The sequence below is a fragment of the Leptinotarsa decemlineata genome, unplaced genomic scaffold, assembly GCF_025532065.1.
Source record: "Leptinotarsa decemlineata unplaced genomic scaffold, Ldec_3_MD MMD2_tig00000010_RagTag_RagTag, whole genome shotgun sequence".
Lineage (NCBI taxonomy): Eukaryota > Metazoa > Arthropoda > Insecta > Coleoptera > Chrysomelidae > Leptinotarsa > Leptinotarsa decemlineata.
This window is the reverse complement of record NW_027412538.1, coordinates 6,634,264-6,655,763: the sequence shown is the minus strand read 5'-3', so window position 1 is coordinate 6,655,763 and position 21,500 is coordinate 6,634,264. Positions and strand designations below refer to the sequence as shown.

Below are 21,500 nucleotides of genomic sequence, written 5' to 3'. Positions count from 1 at the left end.
TAATAATGCCTCAATTAGGTACTTCATTAACTGAAGAATATTAATTGGTGATGAAGCTCTTGCGTCTTAATCATTGTTGTTGTAAGTAGATTATACTTTCACTAGTTCGAACTTCCATTGTCTACTATATAAAATGATTTGAACTCCCTGAAACAACTAAAAAAGAGGAATTGAAAATGTATAGCTGAAAATAAGAATTATATTAACCAAAATAAACCTGAAATGAAATAATCATGAAGTAATCTTGGAATTACTAGGATGCTGTGTACGAAACTGTTATTTCCAACTGAAGGACGAATTCTTTACACAAGATGAGGGACTGCCAATGGGATCGCCACTTTCACCAGTCATAGCCAACATATATATGGAGTGGTTTGAAACTCTGGCCATTGAAGAAGCCCACAAGAAACCTCGAGTCTGGTTGAGATATGTTGACGACACCTTCATCATATGGAACCATGGGAATACTGAACTAGACGCCTTCCTGAAACACATCAACAGCGTGAGACCTTCCATCAATTTCACAATGGAGAAGGAAATCCACAACCAATTGCCATTTTCTTAGACGTTTTGGTGAAGAGGACCGACACTAAGTGGGAAACATCTGTATACCAAAAATCCACTCATACGGGACAGTATCTGAACCACGAATCTAACCACCATCAATCGACTGAAAGAGGAATCATCAAGACTCTATTAGACCGTGCTTTTGGGCTTTGTAACACGAAGGAAGGTCTCGAGAAGGAACTGGACATCATCAAAAATGATCTTCAACGGAATGGCTACTCCAAAGCGATGGTAGAAAATACTTTGGCTAGAAGACAGCAGGAGCCTCGCAAGGAAGAGAAGCCGTCACAACCAGTGCTTGCAATTCCCTACATCAGAGGATTATCGCAGAGGATAAGAAGAATTGGTTCCAAGAACAACATCGGAACCTGCTTCAGATCCGGTAACACTATCCGTAGCAGCCTCACGAAAACCAGGCCACCAAACGCGGACTGCGATTCCAAGAATTGCATTTACCGGATACCCTGTGAGTGCGGAAAATCCTATATTGGTGAAACTAAGAGGCCATTGAATGTTCGCATTGCCGAGCACAAGAAACACACACAGCGAGGAGAAACCAGCAAATCAGGAATAGCACACCATGTTTGGACCCATAAACACAACATCGAGTGGTCCCAAGCTGAGATCTTGCACAGAGAGGAACATTGGTTTAGGAGAAAATTCAAGGAAGCCGCATACATGTTGTCCAACAACGTATTCAGCCAAGCCAGCGTAGAAATACGCAACATATGGAAACCCATCATCAAGCGAAAAATGGCCAACTCCCGCCAAAATGGTCATCTCCCACAGAACCAGTGAAGCGGAAAATGGAAAGCGGGGATAAGTGAAAGTACTCGAACGACCTATAAATAGTCATCTCTCGGAGGAATCAGTCCAGTCATCACCCGAAGACGATTATAGATACTTACAATCGAAACGTCGTGAACTAACGTGACTTGGAATCTCTCCACTTTTTATTTTTATTTTCTTTTTTCTTTTCTTTATTTTCATTTATTCAATTGTTCTATTTTTACTTGTATTTTATTTCACTCTTATTTCATTTCAGGTCTATTTTGGTAAATATAATTCTTATTTTCAGCTATTCATTTTTAAATTTACTTTTTTAGTTGTTTCAGGGATTTCAAATCATTTTATATAGTAGACAATGGAAGTCCGAACTAGTGAAATTCATCTTGATACATTGTCAATCACCTTCAAACATAGATTATACTTATTGCGTGAATTGGCTACTCCAGTTTTTTCTCCAGCAAAACGAATGAATGCATGAATCAAAATGACTACTTCGGTTTTCTCTCCAGCGAAAAAAAAGAACAAATGTGCTCTATCTGTTGACAAAAAGCTCATTTCTAGTGTACGACTATATGACGATCTCAGACTCCAAAATCCTTCGTGTACCCAGGATAGTCTGGTGGAAATCTGTTCGCAAATGATGTTGTGAAATCACCAAAATTATCATTAGGGAGAAATATCGAGTTCAGTGATGAAAACTACAGACTTGCAATCAGAAAAACATTGCATTCATTTCGTTTCATTGATGGAATGGAACACCAACCCTCGACAAAATAATGGGAGCCTAGAAAAAAGACCAGTGTATATCTCCAATGGAAGGCAGAAAGAAATCATGAGAAACTTTGAAGAAATTAAATTCCAGCTGAAAAAAACAGAAAATCGCTCTTAATCCTGAATGATGAAATTATCTGCTGGAGGAGACATTACCTAAGGCAGATTAGGGAGTTTGGACGTGAGAATGAAAAGATTCATTATCTGGACGAATGTTGGTTTATTAAAGGATATACCGTTGGAAAAATGTGGTAAGACAGAATCATCACAAGTTCACGAATGAAATTTTTAAATTTTTAGATGGGAGGTGAAACAAAGTCATATGAATTTGATTTACAGGGTGTCATTCATCTACAAAGACAACTGAAAATGTTATAATATAATGTGATGGAATTTACGGCTTGAAACTAAAAAAGAGTTTACACCGGAAAACAAATAATTCGTTGTAATTGATTGATTTGCCGAATTTTGCTGTACTATGTATGCTACGATTGTTGAAAGTGGTGAAGTATAATCAAAAAGGACTCCAATGAACGAAAAGCGATTGACAAGATTTTAATTAATGGGTTTTCTCATCAGGCAGAGGCATGCGAGTTCTGTTAATTAGAGCCTTACGGACATAAAGAATCTAGACATGAAATCTGCAATTTCAGACAAAGAGACCAACTCAACCAAACCTTCAATTATAGATGAAATCGCGGTTTATTCAAACAAAATTAATAAAACTTTCTGGGGGTATCTCGTCTTGTGAGTGTGTGTATCAAATATAGAGAGAAATTAGTTTCAGCTAAACTCTACATTTTGAATAATCAGCTTATATTGCTGCTGCTGCTGCTGCAGGTTCTGATGAGGGCTAAAAGGCTGGCGTTTTTACACGAAACATACCTGAAATTGGAAAGTTTTTCATGAAAATGAAGTTTTATATCAACATCATATATCGCGTTTTGCAGCGTTGTGTGATATTTGATTCAATATTATTAAAAACTATTGGAGTAGAAACTGATTAAGAAAAATTGATTTCTATGTGAGTGAATGTTTGTATCTGAACGTAGTTGCTTCGAATGATTTTTTTCCATTTTGTATCGATAGGTTTAATTATCTTCATTCTTTCTTAGGAAAATTATGGAAATATGAAACAGAGAATTTCATCTTGGATGTTTGATGAAAAATCATAAAAATTGAAAACTCGTAACAGATAATGAAACTTTGTCTATACGAATGGAAATATTGCTAATATTTCATTCAAATTGGATGGAAAAACCTGAAACTATTTTGTTTATGTTTCAAACATTGAATAAAAAATAACATTTACGTGAAATGAAACCTACCCAGAGTTGTAATTTATGTTTTGCTTTTACCGGTTTCGACCAAGGATATACTTTGTTTTACAGTCTACTTGGCTCAATTTGAGTCACTCAAAAAAGGACTTCTCATTTGATTAAAGCACAATTTGTGTTTAAAAAAAAATTCCCCCCCAGTGGTGAGAATATCATTTTTTATAAGAAGTGTGAATAATTATATCGATAATAATTATATTTCATATTGTAAAATGCATATTTTTAGGAGTACGGTAGGTTGACGTAGGTGGTCAGCTCTACTCTGTCAATCAACCGATGTGCGAACCGGTGGTTCAAACCGTAAGGCCGGATAATCGATTTTCACTTTCTATCGTCCAACCCGGGTTAGGAATCACACGTTGAGAGGTTAGACCTCGTTAGTCCTTAGCTAGCACAAGTTTCTCAAACTATTTCTAAATATCTTCAAAGGTGAAATCTTAAACAATGTTATGAAGATGACAATGAATTCCATTGAATTATAACGTATTTTAAAACAATACTATTGGAGAAATTGATTTATTTTTAATTCTCTTTTGCTATTTCGGACTCGTCAGACTTCTCTATTACTCCCAGGTGTCTGGAAAATACTGCATTATCATTGGTTTACTGCGTAAGGCTACTCAGATTTGTTTTTAAGATTCGGTTTCGAAAGAATAATGAGATGAAAAACAATTTTGCATTTCTCCAAATATAAATTGAATATATCTATTATTGTGTTTTCTACTCGTGGAATTTGCTTAACTTTTTTGTGTTTCAAAAAATAACTAATTTCAACAGTGGTTTCTGAGATGATTTTTGAATGGGCCTCACTTTTTTTTGTATTAGGTCATTGGTTATTGGTCATTAGGTCATTGAAAAATCTGTATGATACAAAAATTTTCAAAGTTCACTATAAATGAAGTGAAGATTGGATTGACTTGAGGATATTTCATGATTCATACTTGAAAATTTTTTCGTAAAGAATTTAGGCAATGAAGAAAAAAGAATTGAAACTTTCTATGTTTTTTAACACTTGTATTTGTGACTAACGTTACCTACTTCAGTTTCGTCCTTTAAGGACATTTTACATTAAACCAACAATGGTTTATTCTATTAGCTCTTATAAACCACTCCTGAGGTACTTGGCTAGATTGAATACCTGAATTCAAAATTTACAATGCGGATATGCCAATTTGAAAACCGATGAGTAAACTAAATCTGTTTAAAATCTGTTTTTCCGTTAATCAGCTGTCGCCCCCATACAAACGACAACTCTCAGAAGTTGAGAAACTTGTGCGAGCTAAGGACTAATGAGGTCTCACCTTTTAACGTGCGATTTCTAACACGGTTAGGATTTTATTCGACCATTTAACAGGTTGTACTCCAAGGATTCCAAATAATTGAGTTTGTAACCCTTCGTTGCATAGTGCAAAATTTCCGTATCGTTTAGATTCGGGAAGTTGTGGTTGCATGCCAAGGAATGGTTTGAAAACGTCGAATGATTTTTTTCTAGTCTGAAGGACCTTTCATGTTCAGCATACCGCTTTTGGAAATTTCGTTTGCATTGTACCACATAAACATTATTACACTCCGGACACTTAAGCTTATAAACTCCAGAATGTTTCAACTTGTCAACCTTATCTTTGGCATTGAAAAGGAAATGAGATAAACTGGCATGCGGTCTGAATGCCACTTCCATATTGTTTTTTCTGAAGAAACCTGCGATTATTTCTGTTCTTTTTCCAAAATATGTTAGCGTTACCCATTTCTTGATTTCTGGTTGTTTGACCTGAGGATATATCAATCTGTGAGTGAATTTCCGGCTTTGTTTCCTGACTAACTTCTGAATAGTATCTGCGTTGAAACCATTATTATGACCAGTCTGTGTAATTGTATCAATTTCCCTAGCTAGATTGTCTGCAGACAAAGGCAGTGCGAATGCCCTGTGCAACATTGAGTTGTAGGCTGCTAATTTATGACTGTCTGGATGGAAAGAATCTCTCTCTTTGTTTCGAGTGTGAACTAAATGTTGCAATTGATATTGTTCATAAATTGGTTCATCTGTTGTCTAGTACCTCTGAAACAGGCAAGAATATCGTCTACATATCACTTTTTCCTAGTCTGAACGACCTTTCATCTTTGGCATTGAAAAGGAAATCAGATAACCCGGCATGTGGTCTGAATGCCACTTCCACTTGTTTTTTCTGAAGAAAACCGCAATTATTTCTATTCTTTTTCCAAAATATGTAAGAGTTACTCATTTCTTGATTTCTGGTTGTTTGACCTGAGAGTATTTTAATCTGTACGTGAATTTACGACTTTGTCTGACTAACTTCTGGATAGTATCTGCATTGAAACCATTATTATGACCTATCTGTATAATTATTCAATTTCCCTAGCTAGATTGATAGTAGACGAAGGTAGTCTGCCAATTCAAAAACATTTGGTCAGTTGTATATTACAGTTGAAATCTCATTTCGGGATTGTTATTGTCCGTCAGTGGCAATCTATACACACAAAATTGCGGTTTGTTTGAACCATCAACACCAATATAGTCTCTGCTGTTTAATATCGAACCCCCTTCATGGCAGCAAAGCTCGAAATCAAAGTTTTCTATTTATTCAGACTCACTTGCAGTTGAGATACAAGCCTGAAATGACTTCCGCAGGTCAAATGGACCGTGTTGCGATTGTCACGTGTAATGAATTCTTAGGACCAACTGTTATTTTTATTACTATCCACATGACCGTAAATTCCAATGGCTTGTGCTACCATATTACACGTAGTAATATACAGTGTGACCCATTTAGAATCGAAGTTCTTTTACGAAACATATTTTGAGCCGATTTGTATGATTTTTTTATCGACTAGATATTCGAGAAGTCTACTAGAATGCCAAACTTCATGAATGAGTCTTCGTTTTCAGGACCTATATTTTATTATTATTCATTTTCAAAAATCGGAGGGGTTTTTAATAATTTTTTTAAATTCACCACATCGAGGTAATCAAGAAATGGCTTATTTCGAAATTGAGACAAAATGCGTCCGCCGTTAAAAAGTTATAAGGGAATATAACAAATACATGGGCTGGAATGTCCTGGGCCTGAGAAAGAAAACGCGTTTTTTTATCAAAATCAGCTCCAATCATCAACGTATACTTCATCAAGAGTCACACAATCATTCCAGCGTCACTCTAACATTCCAATACCACTTATGTGGAACGATTTATTTTTTGCCTCAAAATAGGGCTCATTTCCAGCATTGAACTCTTCATTTGAGCGAAATTTCTTACCGATTAGCATTTTTTTGAAGTGTGCAAACAGCCAGTAGTCGCTGAGAGCCAAATCTGGCGAATACGGTGGATGTAGGAGCAATTCAAAGTTCAATTCATGTAGTTTTGCCATTGTTTTGATCGATTTATGATCGTTGTCTTGATGGAACAAAATTTTCCTATGTCATATATGTGGTAGTTTCTACGCAATTTCGGCCTTCAAACGCTCCAATAACGCTATATAATATTCACTGTTGATGGTATTTCCATTCTCAAGGTAACTCATGAATATTACACCACACACATCTCAAAATACTGAGGCCATAACCTTTCCAGCCGATTGTTGTGTTTTTGGGCGATTTGAACAAGGTACACCAGTTGGTCTTCACTGAGATGAAGATCGTTTTCATTCCGGAGCGAAGTGATCGATGCATGTTTCTTCCATTGTAACATATCGATGCAAAAATGTCGGTTTGTTATGTTTAAACATGGCCAAACACTGCTCAGAATCATCAAAGTCGTTCTTGTTTTTGACTCGCACAGCACCCACGTTGAACAGAGCTTTCTCATACTCAAATACCCATGCAAAATAATGCCAACACGTTCTTTTGATATTTTCACTATGTCAGCTAACTTCACTTTTTGATATTTCAAAAATAATTTATTGAAGGTTAGTACTAACTGAGAAATCGCTGAATACAACAAGACTAGCGTCATCTACAGTGCGGTCTTATGTATGGAATAAATTAGTTTTTAGCGTTATTATATACTATGTGAAAAAAACCTGAAACAGGTCGATTTTTATTCTTGAATTGACAATTTGCGGTGTGAAAATATTATCCCCCTCTAGCACCCATTCTGAATTACAAGCACCCCCTCGAAAATTTTAAATAGCAGAGGGGGTCGTGTGGCACCTTGTTGGAAAGGGATTTTAGTCCTCTGTTCAGCAATATAAGGTTTTTTAAGTTTGATGCAATCATAACTGATTGTTATGTTACAATTAAATTAAATGTTGAAAATGATCACCATTATTCACTTCTTGACAATAACCCGATCTAATAAACAGACAATCTCTGTAACACGCTCCTTACTAACCTTGAATCCTGGTTGAAGATACTAAAATATCAGACCAAAAGCCAAATGAACAATTGATATGAATCTAGTAGGCTGCTGTCGTTTAGGTATTCAAAGTTACTAAAAGACGTCAGTAGGTATAATATTTGTGGGCGTATTAAATTCAATTATGGCTCATTTGTCCGAGACTCAAAGAATAGACATTTTAATTATGAATATTACTGAAGTTTTTTTCCAACACCAAATCGATATTTTCAACACCTCGACACGTGTTTCGATCACCAAGTGATCATCTTCGAAGAGGAAGATTAAAACTAGAAACTAATGTGAGCTAACCCTATTTATGCTATAAAGGTAACCCATCCAGGCGTACCAACCATACAGGTATACCAACCTAAATTAATTTTACAATTTTGCCTTATCTATTATTTTATATGTAATTTACATATATTGTAAAATGATAAATATTATTGTCTAGAAATTCATCTGTATAACATGAAAAAGTTCTAGATCACACTGAGCGACATATTTTTCAAAATTTTTTTCTGCATATCTTTTTCAATGATGAGCAGATTTCACTCTAGAAAGAGATAAACTGAAACTTGTTCAATGCAGTGAAGTGTTCAAAAGTTTTCAATTAAATGGCATATTTTTCAAATTAAACACTCTTATATCGGTAATGATTTTTTTAATTTACGACAATGTAAAGAAAAATACTTTGAAAACAAAGAATCATTTATGAAATTTGGATTTCTGGAATGCTTTCGGTTCAAATGAACCACAAAGTATAATAATAATTGCTTGTGAAGTCAAATTAGACCATGAAAAATAATTATTTCGAAAGGTAACTCAAAAACTTCACCTTTTCCAGTGTCTCTACCTAGTAGGATCGGTCTGGAATTGGTTATTTTTGAGTTCGGATTTCATGCTAAAGTATAAGTTGAAATAATCAGCTAATACTCAATTTATATTGGAAGGGATATATTTCAGGGAGAGATTATTATAAAAAAAAGAGTTTGGCTTTCCACATCCCCCTCTTCATAAAAGTAATGTGGGAATGTAGATCATGCATAGAAGTAACTTTCAGATACAAACTAGGAAAAATACCTCTCAAAACAACTACTTTCACATAAACATTCAATTAAAAAAAATTGTTTCAAAACAATTTTTTTTTATTGTTTGATAAATTGTATTCGTATGGCATTAGGGATAATGCCCTCGAAAAAAACTAATAAATAGAATTTATTCTATGATTTTCATTATAAGGGTTTTACAAAAACCGCGACACGTGTTTCGCTATACAATAGCTTCTTCAAGCACAGAAAGTTTACGACCACCACATCGTATACAGATATGAAAAATGACAAAAACTTGTTTAGCTCTACATACTTGAACAAGCTATTGTATAGCGAAACACGTGTCGCGGTTTTTGTAAAACCCTTATATTGAAAATCATAGAATAAACTCTATTTATTAGTTTTTTAAATATGGATTTTCATCAAGTATCGGCCAGTTCTATTCAATTATAATGCTCTCAATTGAATTGAGCGTTTTACTGAAAACAGAAGACATTTCAATTCAGTCACTGATCATCAGTGTATATTCAGATCCGGAACTGAAATTTTGAAAATTGGGGTCCCTCAAGAGTCTCTTTTGGCATCAATATTATTTATATCATATTGAAATGATATGTAATCGCAGTCGCTGATAATACATGATACATCATTACTGGTATCTAGTAAATGCGATATTTTCTTGGAGGAGGAGTATTTTGTAGTATTTGATAACTATCAAAAAGTAAAACATAACTCATCATTTTCTGCGCAATTGCAGAGAGTTTCGTCAGAGCCAGGCAGCTCGTTTCGAACTACCCATTGTTTGGGAATTGTTGTGTCCCTTGCCCAAACTACGTGAAGACTTTCCTGCAGACGTTTTACCACGTAGTTTACCGTGTTTGTGGACATCAAAGTCCTGAACAACCCAGTATGAGTTGACAACTCCCAATCCACCACATCTTCCTATACGTTCCTCAGCAATAAATTGCAAGTAACGGACAGGTTTCAATTCATTCACTCTCTATTTGGTTTACCATTGGTTGCTCCTTTCGGAACAGGAAGTTTACGACCACCACGTGTATACAGATACGGAAAATCACAAAAACTTGTTCAGCTCTACATCCCAACCTTCTAGCTTTGTCGAAACGGCTAGGACGTGGGGTACGGTGGAGTTTTGTCAACTGGCGATATTGCCACACTCGAACTCTAAGAAGAAACCTGAGAATATTGCTTTGTTTCTTCCTATACAATTCCTAAATGTACTTGTAAGCTCCCATCCTGGATATCGACACAACCTACGAAGTCAAAGAGAAACGTCAATGCATTGCGCGGGCGCAAGTGTAACCGGACACCAAATAATTCAGTCCCATGATGTAATTCTAACTCTCTGTTTTTCAATTTCGGAAAAACCTTTTCGATTCGAATTCACCATCGACAAAAAAATTACATTGAATTAAATGCCAACAACAGCGTACTGTCCAATGTCAGTGAATGTAAATTTTCAGTGCATACATTATTTGAACTGGAAAGGTCATTGTAGCCAACTCACCTCAAAATTATCATCTATTACATATTTGATGAGAAATCTCAAAATTATTTTAACTAGTGAACAAATATTGAATTATAATCATGCCTATTATTATCGTGCCGTGTTATGCCACGGCAGAAATGAGAGCTTCAGTTACAGTTAATACGTCAAGAAGAGTACTACGACCACGCCAATGTTGATGACTGCCGCAGTTGCAGTTGAAACGTTTCGAGAATATTACCAAAGAACACCACGGCAAAACCTGTAAATCAACAAAATCATTGACGCCAGCCGGAAACTTCACGTACCCGACTATTTCAATACATACATACAATTCATGCAATGAATGTTATTATTGTTATTATTTTAACCTAAGTTACAGCTGGTCAGGCTCTATTCCTCGAAGCCCAGATACATTCGGAGGGCCCGCTAGCATTATCAACCAACGACCACTCCCCACACCGTGGGGTGAATGAACATTGGGTCCGAGAATCATCTGCATTGAGCAAACACATAGAGCCTAGAATGACAATCTTCTGCATCTATCCGGCTAAGATTTCTGCCTTAGTGCGGCAAGCCGGTATGATTTTGAGATTCGAGACTAGAGAGGGCATCATTCCACCAAGGACTTCAATAATCTGAACAGCCATCTTGATGGAGTGGTCTGGATAGAGTCTGCGAAGGAAAAATCTCGATATTTTATTCATTTTTCCTCCACTTTTCGAAAGATATTCGTCTCGCCAGGATCTGAAAACTCCACGAAGAATATCTTCTTGTTTGGGTTGTCAAGAAGAACTACATCAGACTTATTAGCTTGTATGAGCCTGAGGGTGAGAAACGAATGATTTCAATAAATTCGACACTTCTCGTTTCCCACAACGATTCAATATCCCTCGGAGCGTAAGAGTGCCGTAGGTGGTAATGAAGCACTTTTACGACCGCGTTCTTTATTATTTCATTATTATTATTATCAATGATATCATCATTATCATTATTGTTATCATATGAACATTGCATTATACTAACAAAAAAAATCTTGTTCAATTTCCATTCCAAACATTCGTTATTGAATTGAATCAGATATTATTAACAGAAACGCTACAAAATATAGTTCCATGTAAGTGCAATTTCATTTCTTCCATATACTTCATTGTTTTGGACAAATTAAACCAAATCTTCAATCACATTTTTCAAGTGCCTCGCATAGTAGGAACCAAAAATCACCCCTGTGGAAAACTAAATGAAATACATCCTTTGTATCACATACATCTCACATGTTTCCCTCTATGCTATCTAAAATCGAATTATTCTATAAACGCAAATCTCAGTCAATTTCATCTTTGCTTTTCCGCCATTTTAGGAGACTGAAGAAGCCTGAAGGAAACTTGATTTGATCACAGTGCTTTCTTTGCATATCGTCTGTACCTACTTTCGTATTTCCTGTTTCCGGAGAAATCTAATAATCCTGTGAATACCTTCGAAAATCTCAAGCCGTATTACTGAAACTCAGATATTGGCTTGTGGCCATGCCAACGAATATACAGGGTTACCGACTTGAGGAAATATGAGAAATAATGAATTCAAATTTAAATAATCTATTTTCTTGAAATGAAAAAAAATGTATAGGAAATAGTCATTATACATAAAAGGAAAAAGTAAAATACATAAACAAGAATAATATACACAGTAGCAAATCACACTTTTGTATTTAAAAATCCGTCAAGAAAATCAAAACATCTTTCTAACAGAAATGATTTCGATTTTTTTTAAACAACGGAAGGCTACATATTGACTTCAATTTATTTGGTAAACAGTTGTAGATTCTAGGTCCTATACGTTTTGGTGCACTTTGAGTTATCTCATACTTAGCCGCTCTACCGTGTATCATTTGCTTTTGCCGAGTGTTTTTATCATGAATATCACTATAGAGAATGAAGTCATTCCAGTTAGTGAAAACATAAACTGACAACTCATAAATATATAATCCAACCAGGGGTAAAATTTCGTGTATAATGAAAATGTATCTGCATGAATACTGTCGAGGAACGTTGAACAAATAGCGTAGGATAGCTTTCTGTTGGATAAATACCTTTTTCTCATTGCAGAGTTGCCCCACAAACATACTCCCTAGCGCAAACTGGATTCGACCTCCTCATTTCGAAAAAGACTCACATCCACTTGAATGCCTAGGAATTTAACACCATCGTGGGTGTTCCTCAAAATAGAGTCATTAAAAATCATTTGTAATCATTTGCAAAGCGGTCTAAGTGAGTTTTTTTTACATTGAAACAGGTCGTGAGTATTGAAATAGTTTGGAACTACATCCGGAAAATATTCGCATTGTCGTGTTCATTCATTCGTCGCTTTGGCAGATACTCGTATCACCAAACTAATATCATCTGCATAGGCAGTTACTGCAGAATATGGTATTTTCCTGTCTATATTATTGATAAATAATAGAAATGAGAGTGACCCAAGTATAGATCCCTGGGGAATTTCCAAATGGACCGACCTCATTTCTGATGTTGAAAACGAATAAACATTACCCTAGTCGAATATGAGCGAGTCACACTGCATGCTGTTGCTGAGAAAAGATGAAACCCATGAATGCGAATTTCCTCTTATCAAGATCCGGAATTTCTAATAGCTTGGTATGATTAACACTGCCGAAAGCTCTGCTTAAGTCACATAGAACAATAGCGGGACACTCGCATGAGTCGAAAAATTCAATCAAGTCATCGTAGAAAAATAGTAGGGCACTTTGACTTGATTTTCCACACCGGAAACCATGCTGTATTGGAGGCAGAATACTGTGTGAGCTGATAAAATCGTTTAGGCGTTCTAAGAATGCATACTCAAAAATTTTCAAGAAAGTTGGAGGAATTGTAAATGGACTAAAATTCTCTAATATTGATATATGTTCATTTCTTTGAATAGGAGTTACTTTACCCACCTTCAGCTGCGATGGGAAGATGCCGTTTGAAAATGATGGATTCACCAAATAGGTTAACGGTTCTATGATAGTGTTCAATAGTTTTCCCACCAAGAAGATATATTATGGAAATTATGACGTTAAACGTTACTTCTAATAGTATATTTGACTCAAAATACACGTAGGTACTTTATTTGAATAGTATAATGATGAGTTGAATTATTTCGGTTGGTTTCCGGTTTTTCCGTGGTCTTAGTTGGTTATAATCTCCAGTTGACACGTCAATTAATTTTTTGATGAGGGTAAAATTCATATTGAAACATTTATCATTGATATTCATAGTTATGTCATTGATTTTCATAGTTCGAGATCTTCAGTAATTTATTGCAATAATTAAGTTTACTAGAATATTAAAGCCATATTAAAATTTGTTAAAATTTTGTATACATATTTCAGTACGCAACAATTATCACAGGGATCACAAAATATTATTATTGACGTTTCACATCTGCCAAGCATCTTGTGACGGCTCAAAATTAGTTATGATGAAAAATAACAGTGAATAAAACGATACCAGTTGTTGGTATAATATTTTCCAGTCCAACAAAAACCGTTATTTGACGAGTTGATTCAAATCTGGCTCTCTACTAAAACGTCAAGTGTTATTATTGATGAATCATTCATATTGATTATATTTTGCAAATCGAGCTGCAAATGTTCATTTCTCAACTTTTTGTTTACCGGCATTTTCCCAAATGCAAACAATCATTCATTTGACAGAAATCTGCCATCATCATTGTATCTACTTTTGGAGAATTATGCAACTAAAATTTAACAAATCGTTCAGCCATTTTTATAGTATATTGATAATACAACATTTTCTCAAGGGCCCTATTATTAGTACAATATAATCTATCAAAAATCTTAAACAATGAAATTTTCTCAGATAGAGTGACTTTAGGAAATTTGACAAATGAGATAACGAACACACAATAAGAACAACTTGAAAGAAATGGGTACAAATTTCATCACTGGAAAGTAGATATATATCAATGTCACTTTTTTTTTAATTATCAACACTGAAATTAAGTTTCCGGAAATATTAACCATCATTAAATTCACTCATATATGCTATGTCTAACATTCATTTGGTATTCACCACAATCAGATTTCCACGTAACCATGTTTCGATTAGCCACTAAATTCAATTCATTGATTTGGATTTCATCCTCATATGATAAGTAATATTGTTGACTGAAGTGTATATTCAAGGGCAATTATTATTTTGATCATTGTTCATTATTGTGGGCAGTTGGAGAATAGATATGCATCAAATAATGTGATTTAATTATATTAACGAGGAATCATACAATCAATTATCTAGGCAACGAGTCCTACAAGGTGTGTTTGTATAGAGTTTTCCAACAGAGACATCCGAATTTTGAAAATTGATTTATTAATTCAGTGTGTTTTGCCGAATCACCATTGACGGATATAGCATTCAACAACTCGTGCAAATGATTTTTTTTTATCAAAATGGGCGTTCTGTTTGGCCAACATACTGCGTCCTTCGTCCGTTTTACGGTCGCCATAATCGTCCTACTGAGAGGACTATTTGCAATGTGGTGGATAAATTTGAGTCTACTAGTTCAGTAAACGATCGACCAACACTCGTATATCGAAGAAACGCAAGGTCTGTCAACAACCGCTGTCTGTGGGAGTGTGCGGGAGAATCCGAGACAGTCGATTTCATGTCGCTCACAAGAACTCGGCCTTTCACAGACCACACCTTGGCGAATTTTGCGTCGTGACTTGAACCTACACCCGTACAAAATTCAACTGACGCAGGAACTGAAGGTAAACGACCATAGACAACTATTAATGTTGCTGAATGGACTCTGAAGCAATTGTAAACTGACCCTAATTTTCATCGAGAAACCATCTTCTACTTTTCTACTAGATCCAAGAGTATCCAATGCATTCCGAAAAAGTCACTGTTTGGCGTGAATATTGGGCTAGCGGCGTCTTTGGTGCATATTTCTTTGAGAACGACATTGGCCAGGTCATCACTGTCAAATTGGATGATCAAGACAAAAACGAGATGTGTTTTCAATAGAGGGCGCTACGTGTCACTCAGATCATGCCACATTGTATATTTTGCACGAGCGATTTGCGGGCATGATCATCTCACGTGGAGGTGATATGAACTGGCCACCGAGATCTCGCGATTTGACCTCGTTAGGCTTGCTCTTGTGGGGTTTCCTTGAATCATAGGTGTATGCGAATAAGCCATAAACCACAGCGGCTCTCAAAGACAACATAACCCATGCTGTCGGTCAAATTCAGCCTGATTTATGCGCCAGAGTCATAAAAAGTATGTCGTTTCGGATGCACTCAACCCAGTGAAACCTTGGCGAACATTTGAACGATGTTATATGAATGAAAAATTTCGATGATATCTCACATACAATTTGTTTTATTAGAATTTAAAGATAGGAAGCTCTTGAAGAACCTATAAATGAATAACAACAGAACTGTGACATATATTGTAGAGTGGGACATGACACAGTATAAACGCATATTTTGTTCGAATAAGTCAAACACTGTAATGGAAATGTTCATTTCAAACTCTCAGAAATAAATCTGATCACTTTAGATCGACAAGATAGTACGTTATAACTAATGTAAAAATGATGTGGTTTTTTATTCTTTCAATGCGTCAAAATCTGCGTGAAATATGGACTCATTCTCCATAATAATGTTCTTCTCTAACATGTCAGGAAAGATAGGAAATCTCTGGGGAAATGTTATTGAAATGATCCGGGATTCCTTTTTATAGTACATGCATATAAAGAAAACCCTACGGGATCATCTGGTATATCTCGATATCAATTTTTATCCTCAAACATATCCAGTTTTTACGAGGGATTATATAACTTTTTTGTCGCTGATTTTTTTTCACAGAGACCGAAAACAGCGCTCTGGCGTTTCCCACGTGTTTTCGGGTAAGTATATTCATGGATTAACGGAATGTTTCGCTCCAAGCATAATGGAATATTTGATTTATAAGCTTCATTGTAGTTTTTGTTGCGTGTTTGATGTGCGATTGTTCACAAAACGTGTTGGGATTGGAATAATGTTTGATTTGGTGTGGGAAACCAACGCAGCAACAATAACGATAGACTCAGCAAACTTCTGAATGAACTATGAATCCGGTTTATTTTTTTTTTCAATTTTGAAAATTGTGCAGGGTAAAAACAGTTAACAATGTAGACAAATACCACAATTTGAATTTTGTTGGTAAAGTGACACTTTTTGCATTTCATTACTTCGGACTTCCATTGTCTAATATTATATAAATTCATTTGAAATCCCTGAACGAATGTATAACAAATTGAAAAGATTAGCTGAAAAATAACAGTTATTTCAAGTAAAAAGAAAAATGAAAATACAATGAAATAAAATACAAGCAACAATCAAAAAATTGAACTACTAACACGAGATGAAAATTAAAAATTCTTAACAAGAAATTAAAGTTAAAAGATCCCAAGCCAAATTACTTCACGACGCTTCGATTTTTAGTATTCACAATCATCTTCGGGTGATGACTGGACTTATTCCTCGAAAATCTGACTAAGTATAGATCATCCGAGTGCTTTCACCTATCCCCTCTTTTCGTTCGCTTCATCGGTTATAGCGGGAGTTGACCGTTTGGCGGAAGTTGGTCGTATTTCCATATGTTGCGTATCTCTACCCTAGCTTGGCCAAATGCATTGTTGGACAACGTATATGCGGCTTCTTTGAATTTTCTCCTTAACCAGTGTTTCTCCTTGTGGACGATTTCAGCTTGAGAACACTTGATGTTATATTGATAAGTCGAAACATGCTCTGCTATTCCTGATTTGCTGGTTTCTTTTCGCTCTATGTGTTTCTTGTGCTCGGCAATGCGAACTGCGCATTTGCAATGTAACCGATAAATGCAATTCTTGGAATTGAAGTCTGCGTTTGGTGGCCTGGTTTTCGTGAGGCTGCTACGCATAGATCTGATTTTATACTTGGAACCCGATTCTACTTATCCTCTGATATAGGGAAGTACAATTACTGGTTGTGGCAGCTTATCTTCCTTGTGAGGCTCTTGCTGTCTTCTAGCAAAAGTCTGTTCCACCATCACTTTGGAGTAACCATTTCGTTGAAGGTCATTTTGATGATGCCTAGTTTCTCTTCGAGACCTTCCTTTGTATTACAGAGCCCTAAAGCATGGCCTACTAGAGTCTACTACTTCAAGGGAAAGATCAAATTGTTCAACTCGATCTTCTTCTTGAACGGTTTTGCTTTGGGAAAAACTGCAGTGATATTTATTACTACACTAAAGGTTCCAAAAAGCGCATTACAAGTGAATGATACTGTTAGTCATTTCTTATCGTCAAGAGGCTTTGATTTCTGGATAAAGTCAGACAAACATGCATAAGGAGAGTATAATCAGACTATCACATTTTCATTCGGAGTGTATTTTGGCGGTCATATCTCTTTTGAAGGTCACGCCTTCTCCATTCAACTTACCATTCACCCAACAATAGGGAGTAGATGATCATTAAAAAAAATAAAGACATCCTGAATTAAAAATATCGAAAGAAGAGAAGATACCATTTCAACTGAGACTTCTGAAATTACTTCGGTAGCAATTGGTAAAAAGGAATGACTTGAGTTGTTTTTTGGATATATTATATTTTTGAATTACTGTATTGCTATTAACATATTCGCTGGAATTGCAAAGGCTGCTTCTCAAAAGCTCAGAACACTGTTCCGAACCAGAAAACTGTACACACATCAGCAACGTTAGATGCTTTATATACCTCAGATCAGACCTTTTTTGGAGTATTCTTCTCATGAATGGAGCTCCACCCCTAAGCATACCCTGAAGCAGCTGCATTCCATCAAGGAAGGAAAGAGCCATCCTCTTGATTGGAGATGCGAACATCACTATCAACCTTGATAGTTTGGAACATCGAAGAGAGGTTGGAGATTGGTCTCTCTTCTATATATAGTTTCACGGGAAGTGTCCAAGTGATTTGACACATTTGATTCCACCTAGAACGGTACATATTAGATATACGCGACGGACTGTGGCTGCTCATCGTTTTGAGGATCAACTCAGTACACCTCGAACTTCACTGTTTGAGAACTCTTTCAATTGGAGAACTGCGTTTATGTGGAATGAATTACCTGATAACGTTTCTCCAAATGGATTCATTCTTCAGCGATTCAAATCCAATGTGAATCGCTACTTTCGCATATGCACCACTCTTCGAGTGGTGCGTGGTGTCATTGAAAAAATGTTCGATACATTTCAAAAACTGATTTGAGATCAGACCAAAACTTTTGCATTAATAGTACCCAAAGGAAAATTTACATTCATTATAATAACATGAGTTGGTGCTACATATTGCTGCAGTATATTCATGATCCGATACAATGGATATCTTATTGAAGTCTCCCTCAAAAAATTTGTAATACAACTGAGTCATCACTGTAGATGATGCAATTTTTTGCAACAGATAAACCATAAGAAGCCCTTAGTCTGGTTGAGATGAGTTGACGACACCTTCATAATATGGAACCATGGGAATGCAGAACTGGACAGCTTACTGAAGCACATCAATAACGTAAGTCTTTCTATTACTTTCACAATGGAGAAGAAAGTCCACAACGAATTGCCATTCTCAGACGTATTGGTGGAAAGAATCATCTGTATACTGAAAACTCACTGAACCAGGATTCCAACCATCATCATCATCAATCAATCTTTTAATTTTCAATTATCATTTCTTGTTAATAATTTTTAATTTATATATCTTGTTAATAGTTCGGATTTTTTCATTATTCGATTGTTTTTTATATTTTACTAGTTGTTGCCCGAGGATTCACCCGCATAGAATTTGGTAGTTGTAATACTGATTAGTATAGTCTATCCATTCCCAATTGGAACGGCAATAAAAATAAGAGTACATTCAGAAACATTTCTTGCCTGTGGCCCCTAGTCGCCCAGATACTTAGTAAACGTGATATTAAATGTAGTTGAGGAGTAAAGGCTCGACTAGCTGGACTGGCTGACTACTAATTTTTTTGTCCGTTTCACAATATTTCTTTATCAGTGTCGTGTGTTCGTGGGGTTAGGTGAGGTAGTGAGTGGTTTTGCAAACCGATTTTTGAAACCTTTTTCTAGAGATCAATTACCCTAACACCAAACTGATATTTTTGCACTCGACTTCCGTTTCGCTAACAAGGTTAGCATCTTCAGGAGAAGCAAATTGATACTGAATATAAAGACGAGGGTTATCTGTTTATATACCTAAAGTCTTTTGGTCTGATGTGGAATTTTTTTGTTAAATGATGATTATCCTAATTGATCTTTCGGTAATTAACTAGTGGAACCACTACCTGCAAATTAATTTGTCCGCTTTTTAATCTATTGTTGACAAATTGATTTGCAGGTAGTGGTTCCACTAGTTAATTATCGAAAAATCAATTAGGATAATCATAATTCAATAAACGAAGTCCAAATCGGACCAAAAAACTTTAGGTATATAAACAGCTAACCCTAGTCTTTGAATTCAGTATCAATTTGCTTCTCCTGAAGATGCTAACCTTGTTAGCGAAACGCGCGTCGAGTGCAAAAATATCAGTTTGGTGTTAGGGTAGTTGATCTCTAGAAAAAGTTTTCAACTTTTACACCAAAGGTTCCAATCTCATCGTTTGAACCGATTTTTGTGAAAATCTTAGTGTTTTTGGGTACTTTCATCAATATGGCTTTCTGGAGACCTTTTGAAACAAATGATAACATTACGTGTGAGGAATCTGTGTCAATCGACAGGGATCCGGAATTTGAAAATAAGGACTTACAAGTTCAAGTTCAGCGAGTAATTTTAAATATTCATGAATGCTTGAAGAAGAAAAGCTGTCACACTTCACAGAATGCTATTGTGAATAGAATATGCGTGTTAACGAAACTATCTAGTTCGACACTTCTTCGAGTCATCAAAATAAGGGATGTCATTGACCATGCAATGAAACGAAAACAATGGAATAAAAAACCCGCAAACGTTGATAGTGCTGCAAAAGATGTGATTCAGCAAAAAATTTATGGTATATACCAAAAAAATGAAGTACCAACCTTGGAAATGATTTGGTATAAATTACTCGACTATACCAATTACAATTACAAATCTTTAGAAACTCTACGAGTTGTCTTATTGTCTTGTGGTTTCAAATATAAAAAATTTAACAATCGGATGGTCATAATGGAACCGACACGCATTGTTCAACAGCGACAAGAATATTTGAGGCGAATGAAAAGCTACCGAGAATCCAGCAGACATATAATCTACCTCGACGAAACTTGGTTTGACACCCATGATGTTGTCAAATATGGCTGGGTAGACAAAACCAAGTATTGTGCTTTGAACGCACCTTCTTCAAGGGGAAAACGTGTTATAATTTTGCATGCCGGGAATGAAAGTGGTTTCGCACCTAACGCTTTGCTTCTGTCGGCCAAAAATATAAAAGATTCGCCTGCTGATTACCACGAAGATATGACTGCGGCTTTATTCGAAACCTGATTCAGTAAGCAGCTTTTCCCAAATATTCATCCAAACTCGGTTGTTGTTATGGATAACGCTTCGTATCATTTTCGGTTATTGACTACAATACCAAACAATAACACAAAAAAAGCAGATATTTTTGATTTCATGCGAAATCGTGACATGGAAATACCCGAAAAGATTACTGGCGACCATAAAACAACGTAATTTCAAAATATATTATTGATTCGATGTGTGAAAAACGTGGTTATAGTCTCTTACGTTTGCCTCCATACTATTGTGTGTTCAATCCAATTGAAATGGTTTGGGCTACAATGAAAGAAAGCTTGAGGAAATGTAATCAGTCACCGACTTTGAATGCTGTAGTGCTGGACAATATAAGGCGAGTGGTGAATGAAGTAGGTAATAGTGAGGTGTGGAAGAATTGTGTGGCCCAAATTATAAAAGAAGAGAATAAATATTATGTGCAAAGTTCCATAAATCCGATCGTTATTCAACCCGATGATGATTCCACCTCATGCGAATATAGTAAAGAAGAATTTTGATTTTTCTAGCAATTTTGTTGGCCTCTATTATTTTGTAAATACTTATATGTTTGT

At 35.7% G+C, this 21,500-nt stretch overlaps 1 protein-coding gene and 1 pseudogene across 3 annotated transcripts in view; both read right to left on the bottom strand.

Moving 5' to 3' along the window:
- The window catches only part of LOC111507349 (nephrin), an 862,168-nt gene that overhangs the window by 496,621 nt on the left and 344,047 nt on the right, over positions 1–21,500 (bottom strand). The window lies entirely within an intron of this gene.
- Positions 9,236–11,272, bottom strand: LOC141480846 (large ribosomal subunit protein eL15-like; annotated as a pseudogene).